Source organism: Notamacropus eugenii, chromosome 5 (genome assembly GCF_028372415.1).
Source record: "Notamacropus eugenii isolate mMacEug1 chromosome 5, mMacEug1.pri_v2, whole genome shotgun sequence".
NCBI lineage: Eukaryota > Metazoa > Chordata > Mammalia > Diprotodontia > Macropodidae > Notamacropus > Notamacropus eugenii.
In genome coordinates, this window is record NC_092876.1 from 387,203,837 (window position 1) to 387,222,857 (window position 19,021).

Genomic DNA, 19,021 nt, shown 5'->3' on the forward strand with positions numbered 1-19,021 from the left:
TCTTTCTTTAGGTACTCAAAATTCAATTAAATTTAATTAAATAAACATTTATCAACAGCTTATATCATGAATGATACTGCTTATATTCTGGGGGATTATAAAAATAGGAAAAAAGTCAATCACTGTCCATAAGGAATTTTAGGGTCAATTCCAAGCCCAGGTCCATACACAGTCACAAACAAATCCCTTAACTGTGCTGAGCCTCAGTTTTCTCAAGTGTCAAATGGGAAGGGGGAATAATATGCTATTTACCTCATAAAGTTATTTGAAGAGTGCTTTATAAATGATAAAATGCTATATGTGGAAGAGCTTTTCTTACTATTATTGTCGAGATAAGTTGTACAATTACAACCATAAAATAATAGAATATGAGACATAAAAGGGAACTAATGGCTCTTCTATTCCAAACTCTATCAATCAATAAACATTTATTAAGTGCCTTTTATATGCTAGGCACTCTCTTCCACAATGCAAATGAGAAATGAAAATCTAGCCTCTTCCTGAAGACATCCAGAGATGACTAACTCATTACTTCCTAATCAATCTAGTCCATTTTTTGATAGCTCTAACTCATAGAAAGTGTTCTCCTTTAACTGAATCACAGTTTAATTCCCTATAACATTCACCTTGGACAGACTTCAAAAGACAGTGGAGGATTGAAAGGCCTGGCATACTAAGGTCCATGGGGTCATGAAGAATCAGACACCACTGAATAACTAAACAATGACATACATCTTTCTATTCCTTTCAGTTCTTACCTCTAGAGCCAGGAAGAACAAATTTAATCTTTTTTCCATATGACAGCTCTTCAAAATACCTGAAAACTATTATCCTGTCAAGTTTCCTGTTTTTCAATTTAGACATCCCCTTCTCTAAATTTATCCTCACATGATAAGGTTTCTAATCTCTTTACTACGTTGTTTGATATCCAGTGGACAGCCTTTATAACAATGTCCCTTCCAAAATGTGGCTCCCAGCACTAGGCACAATACTCTATGCTTGGTCTGAATGAAGTAAAATATACTGAATTGTAATTCTGTAAAAGTCTTCTATTAAATCAACCTATTCTCTCAATAGGTCAATGTTTTCTTTCTTTTTGGGATGGGGGACATGCATCTCACTCCAATGTTGATTTATGTGGAATCTGAAATCTTCTGAAGCCCCATACTATGTTTTCCTACACAGATTGCTTTTGAATTACAATTATGTCATCCTCTACTTCTGTACTTTTTTTTTTTATCTGAAGAGACTGGTTATGGGAGGAAGGTTTGTTCTTCTCTAAGAGGTTGGAGCATGTAGGAAGAGATATCCTCTGACTTTGATATCCAGGGTTCTCTGGGAATCTGTAACACTCAAGGCTGTGGACTTTACCTGGCAGATATAAGAGACACTTAGGCCCTTTTCAAAAGAGACTTCTCAAGGATAAAATGCTCAAGAAACCTTGTCTACATAGGACTTGAATTTTCCAAACTGCATGTTACCTACCAGATGTAGAAAGAGGAAGCATCTTGGCAGCTAGAGAGAGATAAAAAATCAACCATCCAAGTCCACCTATATAAAAGGCATGCCTCTGTCCTAGGCATAGAGTAATCCACTCAGCTTGAAGCAGTGACCTGAGACTAACCTTAATTTTGGAAGCGAATGTTAACTGATCTAACAAGATTTCTAGTTGGTTCCAGATCATGTTTCCCATCTATTCAGTTCAGACATTTTAGGACATTAGAGCATCTTTCTTGATTCCCACATGAATAACAAGAGTCCCAATCAATTTCTATGTCTTGGTCTAGAAACAATAATATTAATTATTAATTTAGGAAAGAGCAGGATGATGGACTGTCCTTTGGCTTCACTTACCATTCCTGAACTCTCCAGACAAAAACTTGTTCCCTGGCCACCTTCACACTTCCTAATATATGTTTCCCCCCACTTAAGAATAAGAGTTCCTTTGAGAAATGGACAGATTCATTTGTCTTTGTGTCCCTGGAGCCTGGTGTTGTGTCTGGCACAAACTAGTTCCTTAATAAATGCTTTTATCATTCATTCATTAGTTTATTCATTCATTCATGTGCCAGATTTTACATTATCTCATTCAATGATAATACAAATGATAATGGTGCTATGACAGATAACAGCAGTGAAGAAGAGTATTTCTGTTGGGAAATGAAATCATAGTAGTCTTCATGGCAGATGTCATGAGCTGAGCCTTTGAACACTGGAATAATTTTAGGGGAAAAAAATGGGATAGGGGTAAAGTTGAAGATATGCTAAGCATAGGGAACAGCACAAGAAAAGGCATGAGGTAAATAAGGATAAGAACTGGGTAACTACTTCCCAATTACAGCATAAAATAAATAAAAAATAGAAGTATAAGACAAGGCTAGAAAAGTCAGCTAGAACCAGACTGCCAAAGGACTCAAATTCTAGGCCAAGGAGATGAGACTTTACTCAGTAGGCAGCTGTTAAAAGTTTTTGAGGGCAGAAGGATATGGTCAGAGCCATGCATTAGGAAGATTAACCTAGCCAATAATGAAATGCATAGGTGGGATGAGTGAACAAATGGAAACAAGGAGATAGATTTAGGGGCTTTAGCAACAGGCTAGGTAAAATGATTTAAACTAGGGAGGTTGCTACAGGAAGAGTTTTGAGGATTCTTGTATCTATCTCCTGGTCTCTTCAAAGGTGTTCAATATATCATATACATTCTTTTTGTATCTAGTTGACATTTGAGAACTGCACCTATTACTGCATTTCAGCAGTGCACTATAGGTTCACTTTTCACCTTTGAACATTAAAGAGTACCTGCAATTTTTTTCCTTCTTCATGCTTTCTTGATCAACTCCAATCTAGCTGAAAGAGAGAATAACTTGACAGGATACTGGCAGTCTTCCTTGATGTGAAGAGAGAGTTAATATGTATGTCTACTTCACAGTCATATGTTTCAGGAGTTGTTTCTGGGAGCCCATGGTCCAGAGAATAGAAACAGGACCTAAACCAATGTGCCTCCATTCTCCTCCTCCCCAGGCAAAGCTCTGATGACTCTGTTCAGTAGAAAGTTTTTATGGTCTCCAAGTTAAGGTTATAGGACTCATTGTGTATAATATTTTTTTTAAAAATTGGTTCACAGTTGCTGTTCTAAGAGTTACTATTTAAACTATTATTAACCTCATTTATTCCCATTCCTGATACATACTTTCTTCCTATTAGGTACCAAGATATGTATTCCCAGAAATTTTGAAGGTGTAACAGTCTATTTAATTAAAATATATATATATATATTTATGGAGTATGTGTTATGTAGTGCTAAGAGTGGTGGAGTCATACTAAAGATGAATAAGACCCAGTCTTACTCTAAAGTTCAAAAAGTTTACATTCTAGAAGGGAATCATTCAGCAAATATCTGGGAAGTATTCTCTACCAGCACTGCACTGTGTTAGGGATAAGAGAAGTAAATAAAAGTCATAAAAGGTAAAGAAATAATAAATGTCACAAGAAAGGTACAAACCATGTAATGTAGAGATCCAAAGAGAGACTGGTCATATTGGGTTACAAGGATAAGGAAAGTTTACATAAAAGAAAGAAGTATTTGAGATGGATCTTGAATGATTGGAAGGATTTAAAAATATTTTAGTAGTGGATAGAGGAAACAACAGGTAAAGGAAATAGCTCAGTGAAAGACCTTGGGGCAGAAAAGTAAAAGGCATGTGTAGGAAACACTGAGTAGCCCAGATTGGCTGAAACAGAGGATCCATGTTGGAGACTAGTGAGAGACAGAGTTAGAAAGGTGTTCTATGCCTGCTTTGATCCTACTGTGGAAGGCCTATAATGATAGGCTGAGAAGGTTACACTTAATTCACTTGGCAACATTAAAGTATATGCTAATGTGCAGAGGAGTTAAAATCTGCATCAGTAGAAAAATGCCCACATAATACTCCAATATTCCAACAAATCACTGATCTCAGCAATCGAGGTAATCCCTTCAATGATGTAGATCATAGTCTCTCCATAGTTGTTGAGTGTGACTCCACTAAGTGCACTTAATATCATGGGAACCTTCTCCAAGATCTCTTGACCTTGCAAGGAAACAAAAGCACTCACAAGCTATCCACTGGTCACTCCTCTCTTGCTATGTCACTGGCTCATCTTTTTCAGTCATACATTTTATCTATTACATGGCTTCTTCTACATAATCCTCTCCTTGTAATGTATTGAAGCCTGCCATTGAAACCTTCCATTGCAATTTGAGTGATCCTCAGTTTCAGTATTTCAGAAAGACAAAATAGCTTACGTTGATTACAAGAATTAACATTTAAAACAGTTCTTTAAACTGTGAAAACACTGTACGTGAATTATTTCCTCATAACAATCCTGTAAGGAGGGCAAAATAAATACTGACTACCCTTTATATTTGGGGAAGCAAAGGCTAAAGTGATCATATAACAAGATGTCAGGGGCAAGACATTTTCCTTCTGTTTCTAAAGCTGGCTCTTGGCTCACTAAACTATGCTGCTTCTTATTTTAGTTATTTGTAGTAATTGTCGATCCATCTATAAAGGCGCCAAAAAAGAATGACCAAAAAAGCAGAAGAATGCGTGTCATCTGGTCATTCAGGAGGGAAATTCTGCTCATATTGTTGATGCTGTTTCCAAAGCATTCCCTAACATTTACTGTCTGCAGTATTGACCAAGATCACTAGAGTAGAGTCAATAAGTTGCTCAGTCTCTCTCTGTCTCTCTCTCTCACACATACACACACACACACACACACACACACACACACACACACACACACACATACACACACACACTTACACACTCCTCAAACTTGTACTGTAATTTCAAATGTAATTATACTCTCTTCTCTGACTTTGTTTGCTAGTGATGTGCAATTAAAATAAAAATCAAACATTGAACCTTATAGACTCAATATGCTGCCACATGTAAAGACATCTGTATAACATCTGCATATTGAATACAAAAAGGTATAAAAAACAATGACTTATTATATAACTTTCCATATCCTGGAGATTAAATGGGGTTCCTCAAACTGATATAGCAGGGTTAACCAATTATTTCAGCATTTATCCTAAAGAACAATTGATATTTATAAAAAGACATTATTTTTGCAAAGAATTTATGTATATGTATGTATGTATGTATATGTGTTGATTTTCAGAATAACAACCCTGATAGAATAGCTGAACAAGTTGTGGTATATGATTGGGATCAATGTGTTATAAGAAATGATGAACAGTATATTTTCAGAAAAACCTGGAAAGATTTTCATGAATTGATGCAAAGTGAAGTGAATAGACACAAAAGAACACTATACACAGTAATAGCAATATTGTTTAATGATCAACTGTGAATTATAACACAAAGATCCAAAACAATTCTGAAGGACCTATGATGAGAAATGCTTTCTACCTCCAGAGAAAGAACTGATGGAACCTGAATGGATATTGAAGTATACTTTTTAAATTTTATTTTCTTTAGGTTTTTTTTTTTGGTTCATGTTTTCTCCCCTAAAACATGACTAATAAGGAAATATTTTAAATTTAATATTTCATTTTCTCTGAATACATGTAAAAACAACTTTTGAGCTTTGTTTTTTACAATTTGGGGTTCCAAATTCTTTCACGCTGTCACACTGCTAATATCAAAGAGGGATTCAAACCCAAATCTTTCTGACTCTATATTTTGCTTCATGCTGCTTCTAAAGAACAGTCAGAAAACACATTCCACTGCAACTGTTTTTTAATCTGGAATATTTTATCTAACAATTTTGACATAAAGATGAGGAAGAGGATAATGACAGGTAACAGCAACAAAAGAATATAGTACTTTGGTCTCTAGTTTAAAAAATGGAAACTGAGAATAAGAAAACAATAACAACAAAAAAGAAACCCAAGAGAGGTAAAGATGCTAAAGAAAGTAGAAAAAAGCTACCATCACTAAAATAAAATTGAATTAGGAATATGACTCTCAAGTGCTACCACAGCATCAATGCCATGGCCAGAGAATGTTAATTCTACCTTGAGTTGTCAGCTGGGATTTCAAGGAAAGTTATTAAGAGCAAGAAATCACTTAGTGTACATACTTATCAAATGCTTTTCTGCAATCTTTGTAGTAAAACTGTATTTCTCATTCAAAAGGCTACACTTATCACACATGAACTTAAGCCCTCTGAGGATCAAAGAAGAGTGGTTATTTATGTATATAAGGAACAGATACAGCAAACTGAGGAAAATAAATCCTGAAAAAAAATGCCATGGTTTACAGGTATGTAATCAAGATGGACATAAATCATTTGCTACTTTACAGTTCACACTGTTGTGTGATTGACAGCTTGTTCTCAGGTAGAGAGGATACTCATTTATTAACATCCTTTGAAAGATCAGGAAAAGCTATTTATCTCATACCCAGCCTCATCTAGGAGACTCGGCTCTTACTACTTCTATTTGACCTTGAAAATGGAATGACATATTAGCTAGGTGGTGAGAGGTAAATTTTACAATAACAGTTAAACTACCTTTTTATTAGGTGGAGCTCCTCAGTGAACAACTCTTGAAAATTAATTGCCACTGTCTTACATACAGTGTGAAACAACAGGCATTTTGGGCCTCCATTCCAAACAATCCCTCCAATCCAGTCTATAAAGATTTGCATAAAATAAAAGATTTGCATCATGTGAATTTATTTGCATAAATGTGAACCTATGCAGGTCAAGAAAATTGATTGTGGCCATGTATATGTGTATTTTTATCTTGGGTGATGCCTTTTTTTAAGGCTTGAAAATAATATTCTACCTCCTAATGATCCTTCCATCAACAAATGCACCAACTTGATTCAGTGAACAAAATGCTTCAGATCATGAGATCATATTCCTTACTTAGAACTAGCACTAATTAGAATATGACATAGTTTCAGCTCTGGAGCTTATGTGGTAATTGTTACCAACATGTGACACATTAGTTGCATGCTGTTTTGCATGCAGATATTTGTCTATGCTGACAGAAGTCTCTTACAAAAAATGAAACTTTTAAATCATTCATTTTCAATATTTTTCCCCTTAAAGATAGGATATTTCAATAGACTATTTAAAGTGTCTTCTATGGGAGAGGGAAAGGTAGCAAGTTGTACTGAATACAGAGTCACCTTTGGAGTAATGAAGATGTGGGATCAAGTCCTACTTCTGATACTTATTAGTTGTATGATCATGGCAAAGGACTTAATATCTCAGTGCCCCAGGCAAGTCACCAAGACTATAACTTAGAGATAATGCTAATCTGCATCACTGACAGTGGAGGGTATTTCCATACAGGAAATCACTTACATTGATGAAATTGTGAAATCAGAAGTTTACATAAAAACAAAGGTCTCTCTTTCAATGTGTACACACATAGGTAATATGTGAGTATATATGTACACACATATGTCTATGCATACATACACAGATACATGTATATATGATAGAAGTATATATATTTAAGTTTAAATAGTTTTCATTAAATATTTGCATAATTACTATTTTCATAGCTATCAGTTGTCATAATTTTATAATATCAGTTGTCACCCCTTACGTCCCCACAGAAAACCTTTTCCATTTAAACTTTACAACGAACATCCTACATTACAAATGGTAAAGCAACTTTGGCAAACACACACATTCTCCTCTTTTGGATCATGACACCAAATGTATAACAAAAGAGTCTCTTGGTCTATCTTTCAAGAAATAGTATACACTTTTTAACATGTCTAGGCAACACCTTGTTGGAGGGGAGCCTTAAGCATTTGTCTATCAAATCAAAGACTTTAGTAGTTAATGTTTAACACAATGAGATCTTGAGCTGTCTGTACTTTTTAATTAATTATGTGGCTTCAGAAGATCATTGAGTAAAGCCAGCAGCTTGTTTCCTTCTCAATACTTTTATCAAGACTGCCCTAAATAATTTTTCCCTAGTGATTATTCTCCTAAAGAGAGTACAGAGATGGGCAAATAGGAATAAGGGTTCATAGTGATTAATATTCATTCAATTATATAATATTTAATATATATAATAACATTATATAATTATATATATAATTTATTCTTTTCTAAGCATTTATTATTTTCCTCTTGTTCACAGATCTTTAAAAATGATCTTTGTGTCATTTTTGATACAATTCCTGAATATACTGTAACCCAGCTGATCTTCCTGTTCTGTCTTCTTCAGTGACATTTCTGTTTTCACATGTAGCACACCTAGTACTGTGAGGATAGAATCTCAGTATGGTAGCTCTTCATGGACAAGATAGTTTCTTATAGACAGCATGACAGATCTTTTCATCTGTCTGTTACTTTTTTTCATATGTATGTGCTCTCTGGATGATCTGTATTTAACCAGTTTCAAACTTTTTCTAGAAATAATCCTCTTCACTTCTCACTATTTTGAGAGTAAAAATAACTGCTCATAATCATCCATCTCTCTGTACCATATAAATTCATTTATATTCAAAACCTTGATCATACTTTGCCTGTATATCACCTCTTGGGAATGAGATCAAGCGTATGTTGGCTTAAGAGGTTTCTATGCTTGTTTGATCTCCTGCTTGTAAAGATTTATTTACAAAAGTTAAACATTCTTAGGGAATAGGATAATCTGTGATAATATCTATTCTTGTGTTCCATTGCTTAAGCATGAAATGTGTATTTAAATAGCACAAATTGCAGATGTTATATATAGATCATATTGTCTTTTCACCTTTGCTATCAAAATTTGGTACTGATATTGATCTCCTTAATAAATCACTTATTTTATTTAGATGGCTACTTTGATAATTCTCACTGCAACAGTAAGTCGCTTTATGTGTGCTAGTATTTAATCAATTATCTTTTTTGGGTGATATTGCTCAGTAATCCTTATGTCTTGACTCTCTTGAAAATATTCATGTTATACATGCATGAAGTTTCTGTCTAGTCTGCAATTGTTTGGTTTCTTTGTCTTTTACTCATCAATCTAGCATACATTTCACTATTCTCCTTTGTAACCAACATCACAAGAAAATCAGTAAATAAGTATATGTTCATTTGATTTGGAAAATCTTGTCAAATTCTTTATAACTCTTTTTAAGCTTCTTTTCTGTAATAGGAGTTGGCACAGACGCCATAAACATTATCAGATGAACTTTTCAAAACTCACCATCATCACAGATGTTTATACTCTCTTCCCGTGCCTCCAAGAATCCCTCTAAGTCAACTGGGCATCAAGAAGACCTGCCACCACCAAGGGTTCTCTCCCCCACTGCCTTCCCTTTGATTCCTCTCCCAACAGTGAGTGGTCCAAAACTCATACAGGCTGTTTGTCATATGACTTGGATGAGACAGGAGCCACCAACTCTGGTGAGATAGAAAACTATCAGGCTTTACCACCTGTCATGAAACTGTGTACTGAGGTCCTCCAGACTATATGCCACATTTCTAAGACCTACAGACTCTTGCACTGACCTAATTATATAACATAAGGATTCCTGAATCTTGCCACCCACCCCACAGAGTCAGTACTATATCTGGGTCTTTCTAGCTACCCTGAAGATAATATTTCTTTTATGTGGTGCTCATTCCAATTAGAGTACCATGAAAATGTTTCTTGGTGTGTTTGGACATATGATAAAACCAATTCAGTCAATTCTTTATTTGCTTCTCCAAGGATAATCTGTGAGTCATTTCTCCATTTAACTATAACTTCCTTTGTCTTCTGAATTCTTCTATAATGAGAACATTCACTGGTTATGCTGGGTAAAGCATATCACCAGAGAGATGTATTACTAGAAAAAAGATGGATTTATCACATAATGAGAGAAAAGGATAACTTATAAACAGCCTACACACTCCACTGGTACTCACATAATGTCAACAAACATAAGGCATGCCTCGTTCTAGAACTTAAAGTGGCTCTCCTGCTGATAATTTGTAGGATGACATGACAAGTGGACATGAATGGGCTGTTATCCACATCAAGTGAGATGATATATGTAATGAACTTTGCAATGTTTAATGAAGTATAGAAATGTTAGGTATTATTATTATCAACGATAGGAATATCCATATCCCATAGACTATAGGTCCAATGGTGTATTCAAGCCTGAGTTTTGTTTAGAGTGACTGCTAGCTGTGTTGCAATCTGCCAGAAATGTACTAAACAGATTTATTTTATATAACAAGGAATTTATTTGTTTTATTGGCTTCTGGTATTTTAAAAAATCTACATTTAATTTTAAAATATCATTAAACTTTATCAAATTCACTTATATCTCAATAAATACAAATCAATGTCCTATAGAACAAATTAATTTATCTCAGAATCATAGTGATCAAAATAATAAGATTCATTCAACAATGGGTGTGCCAAATCTCAGACAACCATCATAAAGACTTGAAGTGTGGCACTGCTGTAAAAGTTAAAGAGCAAGCTTTGTAATAATGTTACAGTATCTTGACTGTGCTAAATTGCGATGGTAGTAGAAAAGGAAAAAAGGTCGTGTCTTTTAAGGATACATTTATCAACTGTCACAGAGTTGGGAGAATTGTGATTATATAAGCCATCATTGCAGAAAGTAATATTTACCTACTGTAAATTTTGTGGACGTAAGATATGAAAGAGTAAAGTTACCACCATGACTCTTCAATTAAGGACTTATTTTTTCTTCGTAAATGTTATTTTATTTTCTATCCTTCCCTCACACTTTCCATAATTCCAATTTCATAATGGTTCCCCCTGTAAACAGTGTTGGGGCTTACTCAGGGCTCAACAAGGAGATGGTGCTAGCCCAGCAAATCAGAGCAAATTATACTGGCTACATCCCAGTGCCTTTAGTAAAAGGAATATAAATGGAGAATAAGTGACATTGTATTAAATTCAACATGAAGTTGCTGCAATTTATTTAGGTCACACATTTAGTATAGCATCTTATATGTATCTTGTTATGTGGAGGACCAGTGATTTCACTGGGGTAAGAACTTTTCAGTGATACAGATCACAAACTGTTCATAGTTTTAAAAGTCTACTTGAGTCTGAGAGATTAAATGACATGCCAATGTGTCAGGAGTGAAGTGAATCTAAATCTTCCCAACTCCAAATCCAACAGTCTCTCTACTACAGTTTATGGCTTTTTTTTACTATCTATTTCTCAAATTAATATATAGTAATTCTTAAGAGATTGTTCATTCACAGGCAATATTCTATGAACTGACATGCCAGTTATTATTAGTCACAGACCTCATATATTTGTGTAGATACTTCCTCAGATCCATTATTTTATCCTCTTTGACCTTTAACTTGGTCATCTTTTTTTTAAGAAAAACAAAACCTACAAGTTTCTTTTGCTTAAGTGACCTAGTGATAAAACATTGCTGAGCAGCTGCTAAGTGATATAATATAGTGCTGGACTCAGTGTCAAGAAGGCCTGGGTTCACCATATAAGACTGCATGCTATCTCTGGGAGGGAGGGGAGAGTGAGGAAGGAGAGAGGGAGGGTGAAAAAATTTAAGACTTATGGAAGCGATTGTTGAAAACTGGAAACAAATTAATTAATTATTTTTTTTTAAAAAGGATTGGATTCAAATGTCACCTCAGATACTTACTAGTCGTGTGACCTTAAGCAAGCCATTTAACCTCTCTGGGCCCCTTATCTGTAAAATTACTATAATGTTACCTACCTTATAGGACTGTTGTGAGTTATCAAGTAAGATAATATATGCAAAACATTTTGTAAACCTTGAAAAATCATATAAATGCTAGTTTTTATCATTAGTATTATTATTTAATTAAAAATACTTACATATCTGCTTTACAGAAAGCAAAAGTCCAAGGTTGAGTGCTATTTATCTGAAATAGCATAAACTATTCATTAGTCTCTTTTGGTCTCATTGATGTAGATATCTCCACCAAAAAAGATCTATCATGACTAATCCAAGCTTTATCCTTTGTGAATCATCTAAATTTTTTTTCTATAAATTCTCATCAAAAATATACCCAACAAAGGCATTTTATGAAAAATATTGACCCTGTTAGGTGATTTTGGCAGTCCTTAGGTCCCAAGGAATGGCTTTCCATGTATTCTCTAATGGGGAAAGAAGACTGATAGTCCTACTCCTAGCCCTACTAGCAACCCCTAAAGAGGAGCTGGTCAAAGTACAACAGACCGTAGAATAAAGGAATTGTTGCACTAGTTTTTTTTTGTTCTAACTTCAGCTAATTTTTCGAGTTAACACTATGCTGCAAAGTTATATGAGGAGAATAATTATAATATACGAAAGTGTCAATGAAAGAAGTGCTTCTGTTGTAAGGATAGCCTGGTATCTTTAAACACCACTTATTTTGCCATTCCTTGGATAGGAAGGTTAGTGACACTCATTAATCAAAATGTACAGCTTAGTTGATCAACATTCTGCGATAACAGGAACCAAATCCTCACTTTAAAATTATCACTGCATGCTAGCATTCTATAAATGCCCCAATAAGAGGGAGTGAGGAACAGAAGACAGGATAAGTGTATAATATCTTAAATGTTAAAAGGCACTTTCCAACTTTAAAATCTGAAATGGTATTTTTCTTTGTGGCTCCCACATCTGACTAAACCTACTTCATTTAGGAAAATGTTAAACTGCAGAAGTGCTACCTATGTTCCTGTTATTCATATCTTAGCATCTCCAACTGGCATCTCAGGAACACATTTCTTGAGCATAAATCACTTCAGGAACAGGGTGTACAGAGACAGAGTATAAATTTCAGAAGCAGAGTTTAAATCATTTTGCTAGCCTCCCTTGACATATAAACTACAGAGAGAGTGCTCACACAGAGTTTTTTATAATTTTTGTACATCAAAATGAAGCATCATCTTCCATTGAGGGGAAGGTAAATCAGCAACCTGTTGAATACAGTCTACTAATATGTTACCCATATTACCCACAGAGATCCACTATTTTATTACTAGGTTACTTCAAAGAAACCATTTAGTTTCCATTTGCCCCAAACAAAGATTGTAAAACCAGCCTCCTACACAAGTAATATAGGACATTATCATTATTGAGAGAATTCTCATGAAGGTGTCTTAGGCTTCTTAGAAAGGAAGATGCGTTATTTTCACATGGCCTCACTTCTACTGATTTTCGTTTTGTTCTTACACTATTAAGTTTCTTTCTGACTACTGGGAGTCCCATTCAGTCAATCATATATTCTATAACACAATAAGTTCATTATAGTGAAAACCCTAACCACAACTTGTGGTCTTACAGAACAATCTTGATATTTCCATTTCTGCAACAATGAGCAGTTAAAGTGCCAATTCAAGGAATTATAAATTCAGATTCCAGAATCAGTACTAACTACCTAATATGTGCTTAATGTGTTCATTCATTCATTCATTCTTCATTCATTCACTCACTCATTCATTCATTCATTTATTCATTCATTCATTCAGTATATATGAACAGACTTTCCTGGTCCTCCCCCCTACCTATCTAACTGTTACTTCTTAGTCTGCTTTACTGGGTCTTCATCCAGTTTACACCTGCCAACCATAGGTGTCCCAATGGACTCTCTCAGTGGTCATTTTCTCTTCTCCCCATATACTACTTCCCTTCGTGATCTCATAAGATCCCATGGGTTTACTTATCATTTCTATGTTGATGATTTTCAAATCTACGTATCCAGTCCTAATCTCTATCCTGACCTCCAGTCTCTCATCTCCAACTGCCTATTAGAATTTTGAACTGGATTTCCTATAGACATCTTAAATTCAACATTTGCATTAGAGATACAGTACAAAGCAAAAGATAGCCCCTGCCCTAAAGGAGCTTACAATCTAATGAGAGAAATAGTATCCAAACAAATATAGACATAGCAATCTATACACAAGATAAATGGGAAATAATTAACAGAGGGAAGGTATTAAAATTTAAGAAGGTTTAGATAAGACGTCCTATCAAAATGGGATTTTAGTTGAATTAAAGAAAGCCAGGGAAGCTAGAAGGTGGAGCTGAGGAGGGAGAACATTCCAGACATAGGGGACAGCTAGAAAAATGTTTGAAATCAAGAGTTAGAGTGTCTCATTTGTGGAGTAGTCAGGAGGGAGGCCAGTATCACTAGATCAAAGAGGACATAGTGGGGAGTAAAGTAAAGAAGACTGGAAAGGTAGGGGGAGGGTGGGCTATGAAGATCTACCACCACCCTGGTACAGACTCTTATCTCCTCAAGCCTAGACAATTACAATAGCTACTGCCTGGTCTGCCTGCCAGGAATCTCTCACCATTCCAATTTATCCTCTATTCAGCTCCCAAATTAGTTTTCAAAGTCCTTTGTAAGCTATGCTTCCACCCACCTTTCCACTTTTCTTATACTTTATACCATGTTCCACTTCCAAGAACTTTTTGATTCAGGGATACTACACTTGTTGCTGTTCCACAAACAAGACGCTCTCCATTTATCAGCTCTGAGTATTCTCCCTGGCTGTCTCTCATACCTGGAATGTTTTTCCTCTTCATCTGTGCCTCTTGCCTTCACTTGACTTACTTCAAGTACTAGATAAAACCCCACATTCTACAGGAAACCTCTCCTTAACACTCCCAATTCTAGTGCCTTCCTTCTGCCAATTTTTTAAAAAAAATTTATCCCGGTACATAGTTTGCTTGTAAACAGTTTTTATTGCATGTTGTCTCCCTCATTAGATTGTAAGCTCCTTGAAGACAGGGAATATATTTTATCTTTCTTTGTATCCTCAGCATTTAGTACAGTACCAGGTACACAGCAGGCACTTAACAGGTACTAACTGAAATTAAATCCTCAATTGTGTTAGGCACTATAGTGATGGAACTGATCAGTATGAATTGTCATCAGTCTATTAAACAGACTGAACTGATGATGACATGCAATATTTGTGTAATATTTTAATTAATGTTCTAATAAATCTTGGTCTCCACTTTCAAGGAATAGGGAAGATGTGATAGGTACAGAAATAACTTAATGAAAACTGGAATACATGTATGAGAAACACAAAGAGTTATGAAATAGCTGAGGAGTGAGTGATTATTTTCCAGCTGTGGTGATGAGGGATGATCTTGTACAGAAGTGGGTAGGATTTGAGGTGGGTCTTAAAGAATATGAAAAATTCTAATAGGTGGAATAGCTAAGATAGGTAGGTAGGGGAGAGCACTCCAGATGAAGTAACCAGGATGAGCAAAGTAACTGAAGTATAAAGTGCTGGAACCATACATTAGAAAAAAATAATTGGACAGTTGTTGAGGTTGGATTGGAATGAGAGATAGAATAGAAGAAGGAAGACCTCTAGAAGGTGACAGGAAAAGATAAATTGAGAGTTACTGAATGTCTTTACTAAGATGATAGTTTGGCAATGGAAAAGAAAAGGCAGAAGCAAGAGATATGCCCTGGTAGACTTAGAAATGGGACTTAAAGAACAACTATGATTTTTTAAAAAGTGAATGTTACAAAACTAGAAAGAACAAGCACAGACCCAAATGAAAGATATTAGGAGACGTCTCTACACTTATAAGTTTAGTCTGCGCTAATATTTTTTCCATCACTTTCTTCAGTCTCCACAATCAATAAAACAACCAATCAAGTCTTAGTTTGTAGCATTTGACAATTTCAGAGGTATAAATGAGTTCACATTGAAATTTTAACAACTGGCTCTCTTAGCTGGCATGAGCTGGTTCTAGCACACCTATGCCACTTCTTTAAAGAGGTGAGGATGCGTAGGTTTGAAAGACCGCATATGTTTTCAAATTTTTTTGATATATTGATTTGTTTGATGATTTTTTTTTTCTCTTCTTCTTTCCCTTTTTCTTCTTTAATAACTTATGTTGTATGGGATAGTTCATTGGGTTAATGGGAGAAATTAGAGCAATTTGAAAGATAAAAGATATTAATAATGTTTTATTAAACTGGTAGAATGAGCCACTGTGCAGATGTTGAGAAAGGAAAAAAGAAAGAACTGAAAGATAACTCCCATATTCTAGATTTTGTGAATGATAGAACAGTTGTACTGTTAATAGAAAGAGATGATCTTGGATAAAAAATAATGATTTTTAGACATGTTGAGCTTAAGATGCTAGCATGACATCTAGGTTATTTCCAGTAGGCAAGTAAAAGTCCAAATCTTAGATAATTTGTAAGGAATGAAGATGGACTTGAGTGTTATTCACAAAGATGTGATAATTAAAATAATATTAAAGGATGAAGTAACCAAGGTCCAAGAACCTGCTAAGGGTTAATGGTGTTGCCTTTTTCTGAATACATCGGGGATTAGTTTCTGGACATCACATTTAAGAATGGGTGCTGGCAAACTAGGTTACTTCTAAATGAGGGCAAACACAATATGACTGCTTAAAGTATGCAAAATGCTTTTCTATACATTATAGTATTTGATTCTCAAACCAATAGTGACATATCTACTATTATTATCTGTTTTACTGAAGAGGAAATACAGGTTCACAGAACTTAAATTACTTTTCCAGGATTATATAGACTAAATTTATACCTCAGTCTTCCTAACACAAAGTTTAATGTTATCCACTACATCAACCTGACTATCTGACTATTTTGATTTTGCTCTATGAGCATAGTTTTAGTGACTGGGCATATTTAACCAGAAGAAAAAAATATATATAACCGTCTTTAAGTACATGTAGAAAAGAGTTTAGATATTTTTTGTTTTGTCCAAGAGTGACAATCAATTTTTCTACCATCAAGATTGTATTCTTCTCTTATGATGGGAATTTGTAATTAACTATAAAGTTATTATCCCCTAAAGACAGTGGGGAGATGGGAGTGTTTTTTCATAAGCCTACTGGCTACCCCCAAAAAGGTCCCTGGCCTGAGTACATATTTCAAAGAACTTGGGATATTGACTGGAAGGATAGCTTATTCCAGTCACCACCAAGTGCCACAGCTGTCTGTGGGAAGTCTTGAATGCAGTCCTACAGCCTCCCCTATGTTGTTATAACAGAGAAACAGCACTGTCCATTGAACCTCATCATCATTTTCAGGTCTTTAAGAGATGCAGAATCACTTCAATGGCTAAAATAACTGTTTCTTTAAAATTCCTAAATTTTAAATTTATTTATATGCTTGATTATATGAACCATGTTAGTAAGATTTTTTAAAAAGTTTAAGAGGAGGGAGGTTGGACTTGTGGCTTAATAGATGTAGAGAATTTCTAGTGTAGAAATATCCTCCACATATGTAGACTGGCAACTCATGGCAGCTGACAATCCTAAAGAATTGCTTAGAGCTTTGAGAGGTGAAATGACTTGCTCATGTTCACATAGACAGTATGTATCAGAAGCAAGACCTATTGGTCTTTTGGATTCCAAGCATGCTATACCCACTATACTATGCATCTCATCATCGATGATTAGTTGTGTATGTGTGTATTCAAAAAATCTAGACACATATATGACATATGACTATATGCATGGCACATACACATGATTATATAACATATACTATATATACACATACAATATATATAGTACACACATATGTAATGTACACTGTGTATTTATACATACAATGTATATTTAATGCACACATATATATTCATATGCCTTATAGTTTAAAATATTATCCACTAAAATATAACAGAGTAAAAGCTTGGAATAGTTTCAAAAAATGAACGTTAATCCTGATCTCCAACGTTTTAAATCACCATTACAGTTTCCATTATATGTATTTATCTTCTTGGTATATGTTTCAAGACTATTTCTGCTAGATAGAAAGAGTGATATCAGTAAATTCTGCTGGTGGACTAAATTTATCACATGGCAGAATACCATGGTTGTGTTTTTTCCCCCAATCAGGATTTATTGATTTGTTATCAATAGTTCTAATGCAGTACATTGTGAAATAGCTGTTTTCTATCACTTTCTTGGGTTCATAGCAATTAGGGAGTATGATTCCATTTATTAGTTCACATTTCAGTGTTAAATGTTAATGTAAAAGCTTGGCAATGTTGTTCCACTTGTTGCTGTGGTCTAAGTGGTACATCCTCTAATTATATGTTCTATTCCCCCATTAACTGTGATACAACTCCTTCCCTGTCACTAAGCAATTGTCATTTCTTTATGTACTTGGGATGACATGTGTCACTATCCCTGCCTAATTCGTTCATGTTTTTGAGACTTGAGTATGGCTCATTAATATTTTAGAATCATAAAAATCACACAGCTATTAGAGACATTAGAGATTGCCTACATCAGCCCCCTCATTTTCTAAGTGTGAAACTTGTGGCTCAGATAAACTGGCTTGCCCAAGAACACATACCTAGTGCAAAACCTGGGACTAGAACTCAGAAACACTGTCTTCTAGTACAGAGCACTCTCCAATGCACATCAAAAGCTGTTTAAACTGCAGGTCAAAAACTAAAGTTAGGCTTTGCTGAGCAAACAGTAAAGTCTCGATTTAATTTTTTATGTAATGATGAAGTTTCATTTAGTCATAGTTAGCAAAATTAATAGCAGACATTGATCTAGAGCTCCAAAGTTTGCAAAGCACTTCATCTCACTGAAGCCTCACAAGAAGGTAGGTGTTATTACTCCCACAACTGCACAAAGCAGCTAGGTGGGCCAGTGAATCAGGGAGAGTCAAGAAGTCCTAAGTTCAAATCTGGCCTTGGACATGGACTAGCTAGATGTGTGACCCTGAGCAATTTAACTCCTGTCTGCCTCTATAAAATGGAAATAATAATAGCACTTACCTTAAGGGTTTTTGTATAGATCAAATGAGGTAATATTTGTTACAGACATAGAGCTGGAAGAAACCTTAGAGGTCAATCCAGTTAAGACTCCTCATTTTACACAAGGATTACATTGGTGTTAAGTGGCTAAGGCAGGCTTTGATTCTCAAACTCCAAGTTCCTTCCACTCTTTGGGTTATTCCCACTATTCTGCCTCCAGTCAGTAGTGACAGAGCCAAGACTAGGCCACTGAAATCGTTCTCTCCAAAGTTACTAATGAATGATCTTTTACT

The 19,021-nt window shown here is 35.1% G+C and overlaps 1 protein-coding gene across 4 annotated transcripts in view; it reads right to left on the reverse strand.

Annotated features, from left to right (window-relative positions):
* The window catches only part of STS (steroid sulfatase), a 189,443-nt gene that overhangs the window by 89,597 nt on the left and 80,825 nt on the right, over positions 1-19,021 (reverse strand). The window lies entirely within an intron of this gene.